We start from the raw sequence: 14,685 nt of genomic DNA on the forward strand, positions 1-14,685 counted from the left end.
CTTCACAGTCATGGATTAGTTGCAAATCTTCAGAAATATGAAATATATTACTAGTAACAAATAACTTACGCTTTCTGACTTCTTGAAGGTGATGTTTTCAGCAAAAAAAGACTAAGGACCAGCATGCCCTGCTCTAACACAATAACCATCAAGGAGTGAGCAGAACTCGGCAGCAGTGACCAGCCTCTCTGCTGAGCTGCAGATCCCTCATAAGCAGCTCAGGTACTGTTCAGTTACCACAGGACAATGGCTGGTTGGGGACTGCTGAGGATGCAACAAAGGCCTAGAGCTTTTAGAGGCCCAGAGCTGTATAAAACTGACTTTGCAGTTTAAAAGTTGATGAAAAGGACCTGTAATAAAGAGAAGTGATACTGACATTTAGTGAACTTGTAAATGATCATTGGACTTGTATTTTATGTCTGAGAATATGCAGCTGGGAAAAACTACTGTCACTCCCAAACACAAGCTGATACATTTACTTTCCATCATGAAAAATAGGAATTTCTCACAGATTAAGTTTTCAAAGTTTCTTTTTTTCAGCTTAAATGATGTCAGAGAACAATTTGTGTTCTCCTTAGATTTGAAAATCAACCCTTTTGGTTTCTCAAGTCACACAGAAATGTGGGTCCTCATAGTGCACTTAATATGCCTCATAGCTGAAAAGCACAAGAATGTTACAACTGTATTTTGGAGGAGACTTGTAAAAAAGATTGTAAAGGTAAGCTCCAGGCAAAAAGATGTGAATCTTTTATGATTTTGGCAGGTTTGGCAAGATCTACCTTTCCTGGACATTGGTTTCAATTGTGTGCAAGCATTGACAAATCTGTGAGAAGAGAGGCTTTGTAGATTAAGAACATCATATTTCTTTTTATAGCAATCAACATTAAAAACATATAAGGCCTGCCAATCTGGAGTCCATGTGAACAATAACATTTGGAAAAGAACAGTTACAACCTCTCAGCAGTGCAGTAATAGACCTCTGTGGGTGAGGTCCTGCTTTGCTCTCCTCTTCTTCAGCTGCAATTCCAACTTTCTCTTCGGTGCTACAGATTCCTTGGTGGAGGACATGGTCTTTGGCCTCTGCTTCTTGCAGCTATGGAAAATTCAGAAGTTAAAAACTAAGGTAATGGTTGCTATGTTTGTTTTCAGTAGAGAGAGCGAAGTGTGATGTTCTTTGCCACATGTCTCTTGGTGTATGGTGCGGTTCAATAGTGGTGTCTGGAAATTGGGTGAAAGGCTTGTAAAACTGCTTTGCATTGTTACTGTGCATGTCTTGGGTTTCAAAGCTCAATGTGAAATATTTTAAGTGTTGTCTTATGTTGTAGTGCAAACAAGAAATAACACTTAATTGCATTTTGTTTTTTTACTTTGCCCCATTTCTTAAAGAATCTTCAGCTGATTGGCAAAAAAGTCATCATCAAAACACCCATGAAATGCAAAAAAGCATTTTTGGAATACATATTCTTAGGCCCATTTTAAAGACAAGATTGTGAGCACCCAGGCAGATTACCCAACACAGCATGCAAATGCAGTATCATCTCTGGCAAGCAAATTCTGTTTTTTCCATATGCTCACCACCAGGCCAGCTTCTGCATCCTGCTCAGCTCGGCATTTTAACGTAGGAATTTACATTACGTAATGAGTAAGTATAGCAAGATTTCCTCCATCATGTATTTTAAATTACAAAGTTTATAATCAGTTATTGAATTCCTGTAGCTGATCGAAGCTGCGTAAGAAGATATAATCTGGCACTACATTCACTTTGTCGTTTGGTCATGTAGAATTCTCAGATCTCAGCATCACCTGTAGCTTAGGCAATTGTATGGATAAAGATAGGACAAAACCACATCTCTGCCTCTGTTTAAATCCGTCTACTGTGTTAATAAAAATTGCATCCAAGGCTAGAAGTAACAGTGTGTACAGACTGACAAATTGCATCTTCATCTGCCCACTCTAATTGTCTTCTAGTTGAGTTAATCTGTATTGTGTAGCTCTGGCTAGAAGAATTCATATCCTAAGAGAATGCTGAAGTCAGGACTTCTAGACAAAATAAAAGAACATTAATTACTTAGAATTGCTTAAAGCTGGAACTGTGCCTCTAATGGAAGTACTAATTAGTCAAAAATTGACAACGTAGAAAGTTCCCTTTGATTTGGCTGATCCTTGCTAGGGATTGTGCAGCTTCTTGGTTCTCCACTGTCTGCCCCCAATTTTGTTATCATGGTTGTAAAATTACTGGGTAAATGAATTCTCTGTTCTTATTTGGAAAGGGTGTGTCGTAGCTGTTGAATGTGTAGTTTGTTTCCTTATTTCCTCTCATTGGAGAATAGCTCTAATGGGCTTCTGTTGATTTTACAGCAAGGTGACTCCTGACTGATCCCCCCATAATTTCCAATAGCTTAGAAATGCACTTCAGTTTGAGCTTAGGGTTTGTTTGGGTTTTCTTCACTTTTGCCACTGAGTAAGGCAAAGTAATGAATGTTAAAATCTACTTGCCTATCTGCAGTTCAGTGTCAGAAAAAAACAATCATGAAAGGGATTTAAGTTGCAAAGTCAAGCACTCAGAAAATTGGAAAACATAAGAATGGAAATTGTCTGTGTAATTTCAATTTTACTCCTTCACGCCTATATGGTATTATGCAACCTCTCATTATGTCATTTTCCATCATGTGTGACTGATAAGTCATTTATTCAGTGTTTTTCTTGCAGTGCTGCTGCAATTCTCAATTTCAAAATTTAGGTCTATAAAGTCAGAGTAAAGCTGAGAGAAACAGCTTTGCTGTGTGGGTTTGATCCTGCTCAGGAGAAACAAACAGGGACTTTCCTATTCATTTGGTATAGGAACTAGTCATAGATGTTTCATCATAAATGCACCTTTTAAAACCTGTCTTAATGTTCTGGTTCATTTACAGTCAAAATACTGCATTGATGTTACTTAATTTAAATCCCATTTTGTTGACATAAGACTTTCCAATGGCTTATTCTGGTTCAGCCTTTGGTTTCCTTTTATGTCTTCCTTTCTGTACAGCTGAATGAGGTAGTTATTTCTGTCCCTGCAAATAGGAATATTAGTTGTTTACAGTTTCCAGTCATACAAGGACACAATTAAATGTCCTTGCCTTTGCAGGACAAGCTCATTTTAGCAATGATTCATAATTACATTCTATTTAAAATTCTTCATAAGAACATACATAGTCAACAACTTAATAACAAAAATAATGATTTTATTCCAAATATGTTTGTTTTCCCCTCCAAGGAGCAGGGAATACCAAACTAAATAAAACCACTGAGTGAATGGTGGGGGAAGGGCAAAGCAAAACAGTGGTTTATCGTTCTTTGTCAAAACAAAGCTGAATAAGAAGCTTGTGCTACCAAGAAAGTTTGACTGGTGCTATAGACACAGAGGGAGGGCCCTGCAGTTAGAAACAGAACAACAGTCACACAGTTGTTCTTACTGATTTTTTTGTCCCATACATGCAGAAAATTTTTGGCATTCCCCAACAAAACCCACGAAAACACCTACGTCCAAAAGTTAAATAGGTTTCAAAATCAAATACTTAAAAGGCCAAGAAATGCCACATGTATATAAATGGCCAGAAGAATTCAACTTCTACCTCTCTGTGCCTCCAGCCTGGAGACTGAATGAAGGGGGATTTTGTTAGAAGTAAACAAACAAGAGCTCCTAAATTATGTGAACACATAGTTGAAGATTACAAGTAACTTTTATTCATAGGAAGGTGGAATTATATTTCCTATTAGCTTTAGTTATCCAGATATTTTGAAGGTTTGCTTCTAATTGAAATGTCATGTAGACTTTTGCAGTGACAACTTGCATCTATTCTCCTCATTGTCCCACGTGCATTTTATAGAATTGCAAGCCATGGGACACAGGATCTGTCACTCTCATTTGCTTACAGATAGCTCAGTCTGGCTACAGCACTGTGAAAATCACCCTTTGCTGTAGAACTCCTTTGGACCCAAAGGAGCATGTTGACACAAGTTTCCATGTACTTGTTTAGAGGTACAACAGGCTTTGGCAGCATCCTTTGTATCAACCAGGCTTTCTTAAGCTCCATGAAATTGCCAGAATCCAGTACAGTGATGCCGCTTATGGAATTTGCAAGTGAACAGCAGTGTTTGTGGAGCACTTTGAGACATGAGGCCTCAGGATCTCGGCTGTTCAGGATGCTCAGCCCACAGCTTTTGCCTTCTGTGGCTTTCCATCAGTTTTCAGTTTTGAGCTGCTGAGAGGTGCAACCATTTTATTTGTCCACTTTCTGTGGGCTTAATTTGACTAAACAAACCATTTTAAAGCTATTTTGGTGTATTGAAAACTTAAGCTGCAGTGATAGTGTTTCTCTGGTAGCATAGATACATGTAAATAGGTGTTACGGATTTCACAAAGAGCATACCCTTTATTAGAAGCAGAAGCTCTTGCAGTATCCTGGAAATAACTGTCCAGCACCCTGATTTACCTTGTTAAATAAGACCAGTATATCCATGATCTGTCACAAATACAGGCTAACAGATAGACACAGCAACAGAGAGCCAAGAAACCATGTATGGGCATCAAACATACCAGAGGGCAAGGATGACAGCAGGGAATGTAACCTCGTGAAGTTGCCTGGTTAAGGCAAAATGCCACCTGGCACAAATCCTGGCTGCCATAAGGTTAAAAATAACAAATACTATCCCTGTTACATAAGGAAATCTTTCCTCCTTGTTTAATGGGGCACTGAGATATGCTGAAAAGAATAAATACAGAGTCTCTGAATTCTTATTTGTGGTGCTAGTGCTCAGGGACAAAAGAGCTGGAAATACCAGGGTTGACTGTAAGCATTAAACAGGTGAAATGTGGGTGAAATTCCAGCATCTAAGGATGCTCAGCAGCAGCATCAAACCAGTTCTCTTCACTGGTGACATCTCAGCCCAAGCAAGGCCTTCTAGTCTATCACTCTTTATGATGATCATGTTACTATAACATAAATACAGAGTATCTGTGTGTTCACTGCAGCCTGTAAACCCTGTGGATAGCTGCAATCCATTGCCAGTGTTCTGCTCTATGTTGCAGTCAAATAGGTGATGGAGAAGCTGTTGAAGTCATCATGGATGAACTTGATACTCACCCCAGAAGTGTGATCTGTTTTCATCCCATCCCACTTCCAGTCCCATGAAGGAAACACCTGGCTACAGCAGTTTGAAGGGTAAATTCAGTGAAGGTACAGTGAGATGCTGCTGATGTCCTTGTAAGGGGCACACACCTCAAAATGAATTCAGTCAGTGACAGATGTTTTGATTATCAAAAAGAAAACCCTTTAGATAATTTTTATTTCCAATGCTTTTAATATGCTGTTTAATCTCAGAGATGGAAAATCTGTACTGAGTAGATGGTTGCATTATGAATATTGCACCAACATCCTTCTTTCCTTCCTGTACAAGTCTCTGAGCAGATTATAACTCACTTTAACTGATGTATGGAAAAGTTCATCTGACTGATTAGCAAAGAAGATGAGGAGGGAAGCAGCTCATCAGAGTTAGGAAATGCAGAAGTTAACTTATATTTTGATATAGGCCACATATCAATATCTGGAATCTGAGTCTGTGATATTTAAACAGAACTCATTCAAAAATTATCACCTGTGCAGCAATATGGCATGAACTAGCTCTCTGCACTTCATGGTGTCACTTTTCTTTTGAAGAGCCAAGACTTCTAACTGTAGAGCACAGTTTGTGGAAGGAAAACTGCAGTCAACTGGACAATTAATTCCAGAGATGGCTCTAATCCTCAAAAATACCCATTGGCTCTCTAAAAAATCCAGGGATTCCCCTTTTGTTTTCTAAATTATTATTTTTTATTATTTCAGCTGTCTTTGGACAAAGGGAGGGGGGAAAAGTGACCGCAGAGAGATCAAGAGTATCTTTGACATTGTTTAGTGAGAAAATACTGACTCTTGTTGAATTACTCCATTAACACGGAGCAGACAGAGTGTCTCTGTTCATTTTTGTTTGGGTTATGTTTTGCGGGGGGTCCCAGCAGAAGATGAAAGCATGACAGGTGAGTCTTAGTTTATGCTGTTCCCTACCCAAGTGTTACAGATGGTTGCTACTCCAAAAGAGGAACGAAGGGAATGTGAGAAATGCTGTCCTTCTGCAAACAGCACGTCTTGCACGCTTTTCTGCTCTGCTTGTGCCGATGTTCCCCTTCCATGTTAACAGAGCAGCATTTCAGCCAGCAGAATGTATCAATCAACCTTTATTTGCATTGTTGCTGTGGGTCTTGTATACCTCATAAAATTGCTTTAATGGTCAAATTAAACTTTTGACCTGCTGTATAGCTTGCAAGCCACTGGTGTTTTGAACTGACTGCTGGAACGATTCGGAGGATGCTCGGTTCACTCCAGCATCGATGCTGGCAAAAGGCAACTGAATGCAGGTAATGGAGAACATAACCTTAGAGAGGAAAACAAATTCACTGTAATGTTGAACTGTGTGAATGATGATTGAAGATGACAAGTACAGCATGCATGCCTTGGTATCAGGTGCCATAGAACTTGCTGACACTTGCATTCTTTTTCTTGAGGATTCCTTTTCTTGAAAAGTGTTTCTAGTTCAGTGAGTTATAGGAAGATAACATCAGTCCCACAAAACTTACTGCAGAGATCTGAAAATGACGAAATACTGCATCCAACCCCATGGATGAAAATGTGCTGTAGCCTTTCAGAGTGACTTTAATATTTAGAAATGATAAAATAATTGTCTTGGAGGAAGGCAGACAGATGTCTCATCAGGTTTATCTAGAAAATCCTGCCATTTCTCTCAGACATGACCTTTGAATAGGTCATCTTATCTTTCTTGCAACTCAACTAGATCACTATGATGGGCACCAGTTGACATACCCTTGAAGTGGATTCAAAATCCAGCCCTAGCTGTGTTGTGGATAGAAGAAAGTAAAATGCTCATAGTCCTGTTCTGATTGTCAGGATGCTAAGGCTGTAATTCAAGTCATTAGGCTTAGTATATAAAGCCCTTCGTAATCCAAGTCTTAAGAATCTGAAAGGTCACTTGTGGTCCAATAATCCCGAATAGTAAATGTGATGAGCTAGAAGAGACTGTCTGATCCTAAAGCACCTCTTAAAATGAATTCTGGTCTCTGCCCAAAAACATATGCATGTTATTTCTACATGATCCAAGCGGCTGTGCAAAGAACAAGCAGCTTGACTGTTGCACAGCATCATGCCACAATGATTTTTGAAATTATTTCAATAATAGGACATAAAGAATAGACAGGAGGATGCTCAAGATTTTGAAGACACACATCCTCCTGTGGCTGCAGTGGTCCAGTGGAGAGATCTCTGCTGCAGAACTGCTCATCACCAAGATCCCCCAAATCCTCCCAAAATCTGCCAGTGCAGCTGCTCAAGTAAATAAAATGAGCAAAGGTGGCTTAGATAATAGGAACAGCAGGGCTCATCCCCTGGTCCTGACAGCAATGTTGGAGATCATTCATACAATAGAGCATTCACACAGGCGACTGGGACAGTGGATGTGAGGAGAAGACAGAGGTGCAGCAGTTGGCATTAAGCTGGCAGGTGCTGAGATCTATCAGATCCGAGGTAACTGTAGCGCAGCTGTGACCAGCTTGCGGGGATCCATAAGGCTGTGGCTGGCAGTACAGAATGGCTGCATGGAAGGGGCCACAGGGTAGTTTTGTGGGAGAAAAGGACAAGCAGCAATGTGTCGAACTGGGAGGATGTAGGCATGGGGTGATGTGATATTTTACAGGGTTGATTCCATGTGAGATTAAGCACATGGTTTGCTGTGTTGAAATCTGAGAGCTCAGCCCTTTACTCCTTGACATCTCCTCAGGAAGATGCCAGAGGGGTAAGGAAATGGAGGGGTAAGGAAATGCTCAGCCATTTATGGTACCACTTCTAGTGTCCCCTCTTGCTACCTGACCCTCCTTTTCATCCATGTTTTTGTGCTGAGGGCAATTAGATAGCAGCTTGGAGGAGAGATGGATGACTTTGGTTTTCCTCTTTAATACCTTTTTCCCTTTCAATTTGTTCAGTGTTTGGAGTGATTTGATCTTTACATTGTATTTATTTAGTGGGCTCTGGGTATAGTTAGTTTTGTGCCCCGAAGGGCCTACTTTTCCATACTATATCAATGTGCAACTTCTGTTAACACCAAGGCATGGTATGTGTGTAAAGGTGCACTGAATAGCTAAACTGTTCTTAAATACCTGTGACCTCTTGGCTTTTCTATATAGAATGATTACAGATTTTTTGTCCTTGCCGTGTTTCATCAGAGGGTGCTGCCACACCAGGCAAAGCTGGGGAGGTCTGATCATCCCTTTATTACAGAAGGGAAAAACAGAGGGAAAGAGATTAAAAGATTTGCCAGCACCACAGAGCAATCAGTGGCTGTGCTGAAAATAGAAACCAGGCTCCTGGTTTCCATTCCCCATATCTGGCCTCTAAGCAACATGACTATATTAAAAATGTAAATGCAAATATAGAAAATATTTCCTTTTTCAAACCTTCCCTGCTAACATTTTGTGTTCCTTTGGTTCCATTCTTCACAGAATAAGCTGGTAGCACTTGGATCAAAAACTCAGGACCCAGATGGGCTGTTCTCACTGAACATAGCAAAGGAAACGGGACTGAACCACCAAAACCTCAGAGTGACCAAAAAGCTCATGGCAGAAGGTGGGAGGAGGCTTGTGTCTATTTTGAAACAGAAAAGTATTCAGTAGCTGTAGGCTACTGTTCAAAATACTTTCATTACTGTATTTAAGGAAGCCAAAAGTGATACCATAGTGACAGTCCATCAGCCTTTGTATTGTAGAAAATATTCCCTCGTGTAACACATAGCAGATATGAAGCCGGCAGCTTAGGGATGTGCAGGCATTTTAACTGTTTGGCATTAAGTTTGCAGATGATTGGTAAATCAAACCCAACTGAGGTCTGAAATACATAACTAGAAGAGAGAAGTGAATTGCATCTCACTGAGGTACTGCACAGCTGCAGAGCCTCTCACTCTTCAAGCCAGAGATGCTGGCAATACCATTACTGGTCTCATTCCTCTGGGTTTGTCCCAGCTTTATTTCTGTTCCCATATTGTTTCTCTGTGCTGTAAACAGGCTTGATGATCAAAAAAATAAAAATAGCATGTGGATTCAAATCAACCAAACAGCCAGGGTAAACTTCATGGGAGAAACTGGATTTAGAAATGCAGCCCTGAGTCATGCCAAAGAGAGTCCCATGTTAAAGGCTTTTTTAAGAAGCAATTGGAAAACAGTCTCCTTTTAAAGACACTTCCCAGTGCTCATTACAGAGCCATAACATTGCAAACTGGGGCTAAATTCCACCAGTCTCACTGTTGTGCATGTGTTTGTATGAGTAGGGTTATGAGATGCGGCTGCACTTATTCAGAAATCCCCCATAGGGTCGGTGACAGCAGCATGTGGCTCACCATCCTGCCCAGCTAAACTCTGAATGCTGCACATTGGGGTCATGCACACATTGTCATCAGAGCACTTGAAGTAGAAAGTGAGTGTTATTGGACTCTAGGTATAGAGATGAGCCCCCCATAGGGTGTTTCGAATTCCTGCTGTTTTTAATGGCAAGCTTCAATAAAAATTAATGGTGAAACTCAGGTGGTGTCAGAAAGAGTTTGCTGTGGCGAAGCTCATGCGTCTTCCCTAAGACATCTCATCCCAGAGCTCAGCTCCTTCTGAATCCCTTTCCATTTGGCAGAGGCCCAAAATAAAGAGATGAGATGAAATTTAAACCATGTTTGAAACTAGATGATCTTCAAGGTCCCTTCCAACCTAAACCATTCTGTGATTCTGTGTGTGATTCTGTGGCAAGCTAAGGACAACTCCTGTTCTCTGGAGTTATGAAGCTCCTTGATCTACTGAGTTCTGGGACCATGTGGTGCTTCCTGCAGGTCCTTCACCTGCCTGGACAGTGGGGACATGGTGGTGATGTGGGAGTGACACCTCGTGGTTTGCAGATCTGGGGTAATAGCCTGACTACTCTGCAGAGATGTGCTCAGCTTTGGTTGTGAGTCAGTCAAGAGATGAGATAAACACCTAGGAATTTCTTCTTGCGGTTGTTTTTTGCGACTACAGTAGGCTCTTCTTTAGAAAAGGGAGAATATTTGCAAGTACTTCCCAGTGACTTTAATCTAGTTGTTGGAATAAAGCTGGTTCTGTGTTATCAGAACCATAAAATTACAATGCATAAGGTGTACTGACTACTTCTGGCTTTGTATCCCATCATCCCGTTTCATTAAGGCTTTAGAACTCTAAGCCTATTTTAATGGCTGGGTTCAGAAAAGGTCTTTTATGTCATCTTCATGCTCATCGTTGATAGGATAGCAAGAAAAAAGCAGTTTTCATTAGCAAAAGTGTCCCCTTTTGCCTTTTTAGCTGGCTTAGGAGAGCAAACGTGTCACTGATGAAGACTCAACGTGACTCAGTTTTCGGTGCTCATCCAGCAGCTTCTGAAATACATCCACATTTTGTGAGGTTAATAACATTGTAGCCACCAATGTTGAATTTTTGACTGGTTCAAGACCATATGTCTCTGACCTAATTAGAGTTTTATTGGCTAGTGGTTTATGGAGCAAACCTCTGAGGGTTTTTTGCCCTGTTCATGAAGAATCACTAGCAAGAGGGGAATGAAGCTCACTAGCACTGTAATCCTTCTTTAAAATGGGCAAGCACCTCATCCACTTACAGGTTGGTAACTGTTCATAATGTTAACCTGTCAGATAATACTGCTACATTTTAACTTAAAATTACTGATTGGATTAAATATTAATCTGTAACCTTAAAAAGAGCAAGAAGCATGGTTCCCCTTTGGCTGATGATGCAGTGCAATGACAAGTTACTATTGCCAAACCCCACGATTTGCAATCCCCCAAAATGGTTCCAGGGGAGCTCCGGGTTCATTTAAAACTGCTCTTGAATGGAGATGAGCGCCTTTCTCAGTGTCTGCTGAGACTACAGGTTTAAAACCACAGGCTGGTTTTTGTCACTGTAAGTCATGTTTCAAGTGCTCCATGGGTGATAAAATATCCAAATTGTGATAGATTGAGTTACTTTATTATCTGCTGGGGGCACATTTACGGTGTTGCCCTTTTTGGTACGCCTGTTAGTGATGACTGCGATTCTGCTCATGTTTCTGTCACTGTCTCATATGGCCTTTGAACTAATCTTTTCTCATTTTCATCTGGATTTTCCTTCTATAAACTAGGGATAATGGCGTTTCTTTAGCTGGAGTGCACTTCACATTCAAGTGAAGGGTAAAGTGCTGCTGGTGGAGAAGAGCTACCATCCCTGAAATGAGTGACAGACCCCATCACTCATTTGGGAAATACGATTAGGCCTTATAAAAGATAATCTGCACAGCACTGCAGAAGCTTGTGTCTCACTTAACATCATTTAAACACTTTAACCTTCTGACAAATGGACAAATGCCTGGCCTTCAGCTCTGAACAGAAAACACCAAAACTCTCCCAATCCAGTAAGAGCCTGTGACTCCAAGTTCTGTTACATGACACAAGCTCACGATAGGCAACTCCAACCTGGAAGACAGGTTGTGCGTGAATTGATGACTTAAAGGCGCTTGCTGGTTTCAGGATCAACAGCGTTTTGGCTGTGCAAGGCACAGAGGGGTTGGAGCCATGGGGTTTGGGCCAGAGCTCACTTGGGGCTGCACCCACTTCACTGTGCCAGGCTGTCACGGCTGTCGGCATGTATTAATGAGCTGAAGAGAAAGGTCTGAGGCAGCTCGTGCTGCTTCAAAGGGCTGTTCAGGGTAACATTTAAAATGCAGCTCCCAAGAAAAATAAATGGAGAAGGGTTTAGTTTTCTCCTGTGGCTGCCTGCAAGCTGCAGCCATGGAGCTGAGAAAGTGCTGCTGAGGCCACCCATGCCGGAGGGCTGCTGGCTCCTTCCAGGAGGATCTGCCCTCCACGCGGGTCATGCAGGTCTTGCTGCTCCCATTGGCTTCCCAAGGCATGGCTCCCAGCAGTCTCATGCTTGCTTGAGGGGGCCTGCATGGGGATGGGGATGGGGAGGAAAAGCCCACTCATGGAGATGGGAAATGGTGTTTTCAAGGTTGCATTCTGAAGAACCCAACCTGGGCACCTGACTTTTTTGCTTTGGCAAGGTTGGCTTTTATTTGGTGTGTAGCAATGCAGGACTGGTGGGAGCCTTTGCCTGCACATGATTTCATGTTTGCTTTGGAGGAAGTGCTGGTCTCAGGCTCTGTTGATGTTAGGAAGGCAGCGGTTGCATGAGGATGAGCCTGATACAGGGTGATGTAAGGCAGCATGTTCCCACAGTGCTGGGGATGGCAGTGTGGCTTTGCCACCCAGACACAGGCATTCATGTGCAGAGCTTCCTGGGCAGGTAAATGGCATACAGGCAGGGCAGGGCTGCCCATGGGTACCATCAGGGAGCAGGTCAGGGTGGGAAGCAAAGGGGTTTTTCAGAGAGAAAAGGGAGGGGGAAGTTGAAATCTTCATGCAGAAAGAGAGGAGTGGAAAAGTATCTTAAATATGTTGTGTTTGTACATATTTAAACACCAGCTAAAAGCTGGAACTGAAGCTTCTAGGGTCAGAGACTGGGCAGATGGGATGAGAATGCCAGGGAAGGAGAATTGTAAAAACACAGCAAATCCTGCTTCAGGATGTGCTGCATCTGGGTTTGCCAGTGGTGCTGGAGAAGGAGAAGCCCAGTGTGATGATGAAGAGCAAACCCTGAAGCCTCAGAGAAATTAAAAGGCCTGAGAGAAGAGTTTCTGCCAGCCTGGCCCCTGGAGCGGCTAAATGTCTAAATGCAATGCTCATCAGGTAAAGTGGCTTCAGACTGGAGCTGCCACATGTACTAGGGGAGGGGATGAAGCATCTACCTCTGCTGTGAGGTTATTTTATCCTGAAAAATACTCTATAATCAAAGAAATGGGCAGTGTGGCTTGGAACTGAGGCCTTTTTCTCTAAAGCAGAAATTGAGTATTTCTTACCACCAGATGCCCAGAAGAGACATGAATTCACTGTCCACCTACAGGAGAGGCTGGGACCCAGCTGGGTGATGGGGACTTCGCTGCAGGGTTGGACAGCGCATCCCAGTGTGCTCTGTGTGCCACTGCTGTACCTCCTGGTAAGTAACATGGTGCTTCTCAAAACTGCCAGATGATGCTGTGGGGGACAGTTTATCCACCTGCTCAATGTAGTTCCCCACACCACAGAGCAAGATCCTGAAGGCTCTCTCTGCTGATTCCTGCAGGAGCAGGGCCCAAGCAGTGTGCTGCTCCCAATACCCCTTGCTGTGCAAAGTTACAGTAGGATACATCCAGAAATGGTGATTATCACAGTATGAATTTTAATCCCTCTTGCCCATTACTGGCTCCAAGGATGGAAGGAGACCTTGCTTTCTGCTCTCCAGTCCTCCTTGTCCAAGAGTGGCTGATTTGAAAGGGCTCAACCTCCAAGTAATTATACACAGCCCAAAGGAATTACTTTCTTTCCCAACTACAAATCCATGGGTGGATCGATCCTGGGGCACTCTGTATAAGGGCTTTTCTTTCTGTAATTTCTCCTGCAACTTTTGACATGATCCTGCCCTGACTGGGGACATTGATTATTCTTTTTGTCAGAGGGATCATTTACTCCTAGATAAAGATTAATTTTAATTTTAAATTTTAACTGAAATCTCTTAAATGAAAATGTTTTTATAGGCCAGCTAAGACGCTGTTGTCTTTGCCCAGCTTTCCTCTGTCACGGGCTGCTTCACCGAGCAGGTAATGAGTAACCTTTCCTCCCTCTGGGTGGGTTGAGGGCAGAGGGCTGGCAGAAGTAGGCTGGTGGCCTCCTTGCTCCCTTCTCCTTGGGAATCATAAACATTTTTAGTGTCAGTGACCTCTCTCTGCCCCTTGTTTTGGGTAATCCTTGCGGTGCAAGAAGATGCTTTTCCTACACCATTCCCTGCTTCCGTCTGTGTGGAGCCTAAACGACCTCCCAGAAATGACTATGGTGAGAGGGCAGCAGCTGAGTCAGGCCCAGGGGAGCGGGGCTCCAGGCACAACGGCTGCATTCACAGCCCAGCCCTGACACATGCTCCAGGGCTGTCCAGGGCACAGCCCTGCACCACACTTCTCAGAGCCACATAGACAGGTCATTGTCCAAGCAAGGATGCAGACGTACATATCCAGACTCCCAGTCTCCTGCTTTTACCGCAGATGGTTTGTAACACAAGTGGGTTTGGGATGGATGGACCGTTCTCAGATGATGCATGGTTTGAGAGAGGACTGGGTATGACCTAGGATTACATCTCCTGCCTGAGATGGATGGGAGAGTGCAGGTTTGAATGAGCATTGTGTCCAGTCTAAGTGTGAACCTTGCTGCACCTTGGAACAGTCCCAAAGCATCCTCAAGGCTGGTAGCATCTCATAGCACAGTATGGAGCAGCACAAAATCCTTGTGATCTAAAAAGCTGGAAAAAAAGATGTCAAATGCTCTTTTCCTACCTAAGGGACCATTGCATCATTTGTGTGATCAGAGGAATTTTACAGAAGTTATGTGTTTCCACTGATGTCTCTGACAGGTCTCACACCATTAGACACTGCCAGAAACCAGTGGAAACAGCAGGTCTTTTACAAAGCCTTTCACGTT

Source organism: Melopsittacus undulatus, chromosome 8 (genome assembly GCF_012275295.1).
Source record: "Melopsittacus undulatus isolate bMelUnd1 chromosome 8, bMelUnd1.mat.Z, whole genome shotgun sequence".
Classification (NCBI taxonomy): domain Eukaryota; kingdom Metazoa; phylum Chordata; class Aves; order Psittaciformes; family Psittaculidae; genus Melopsittacus; species Melopsittacus undulatus.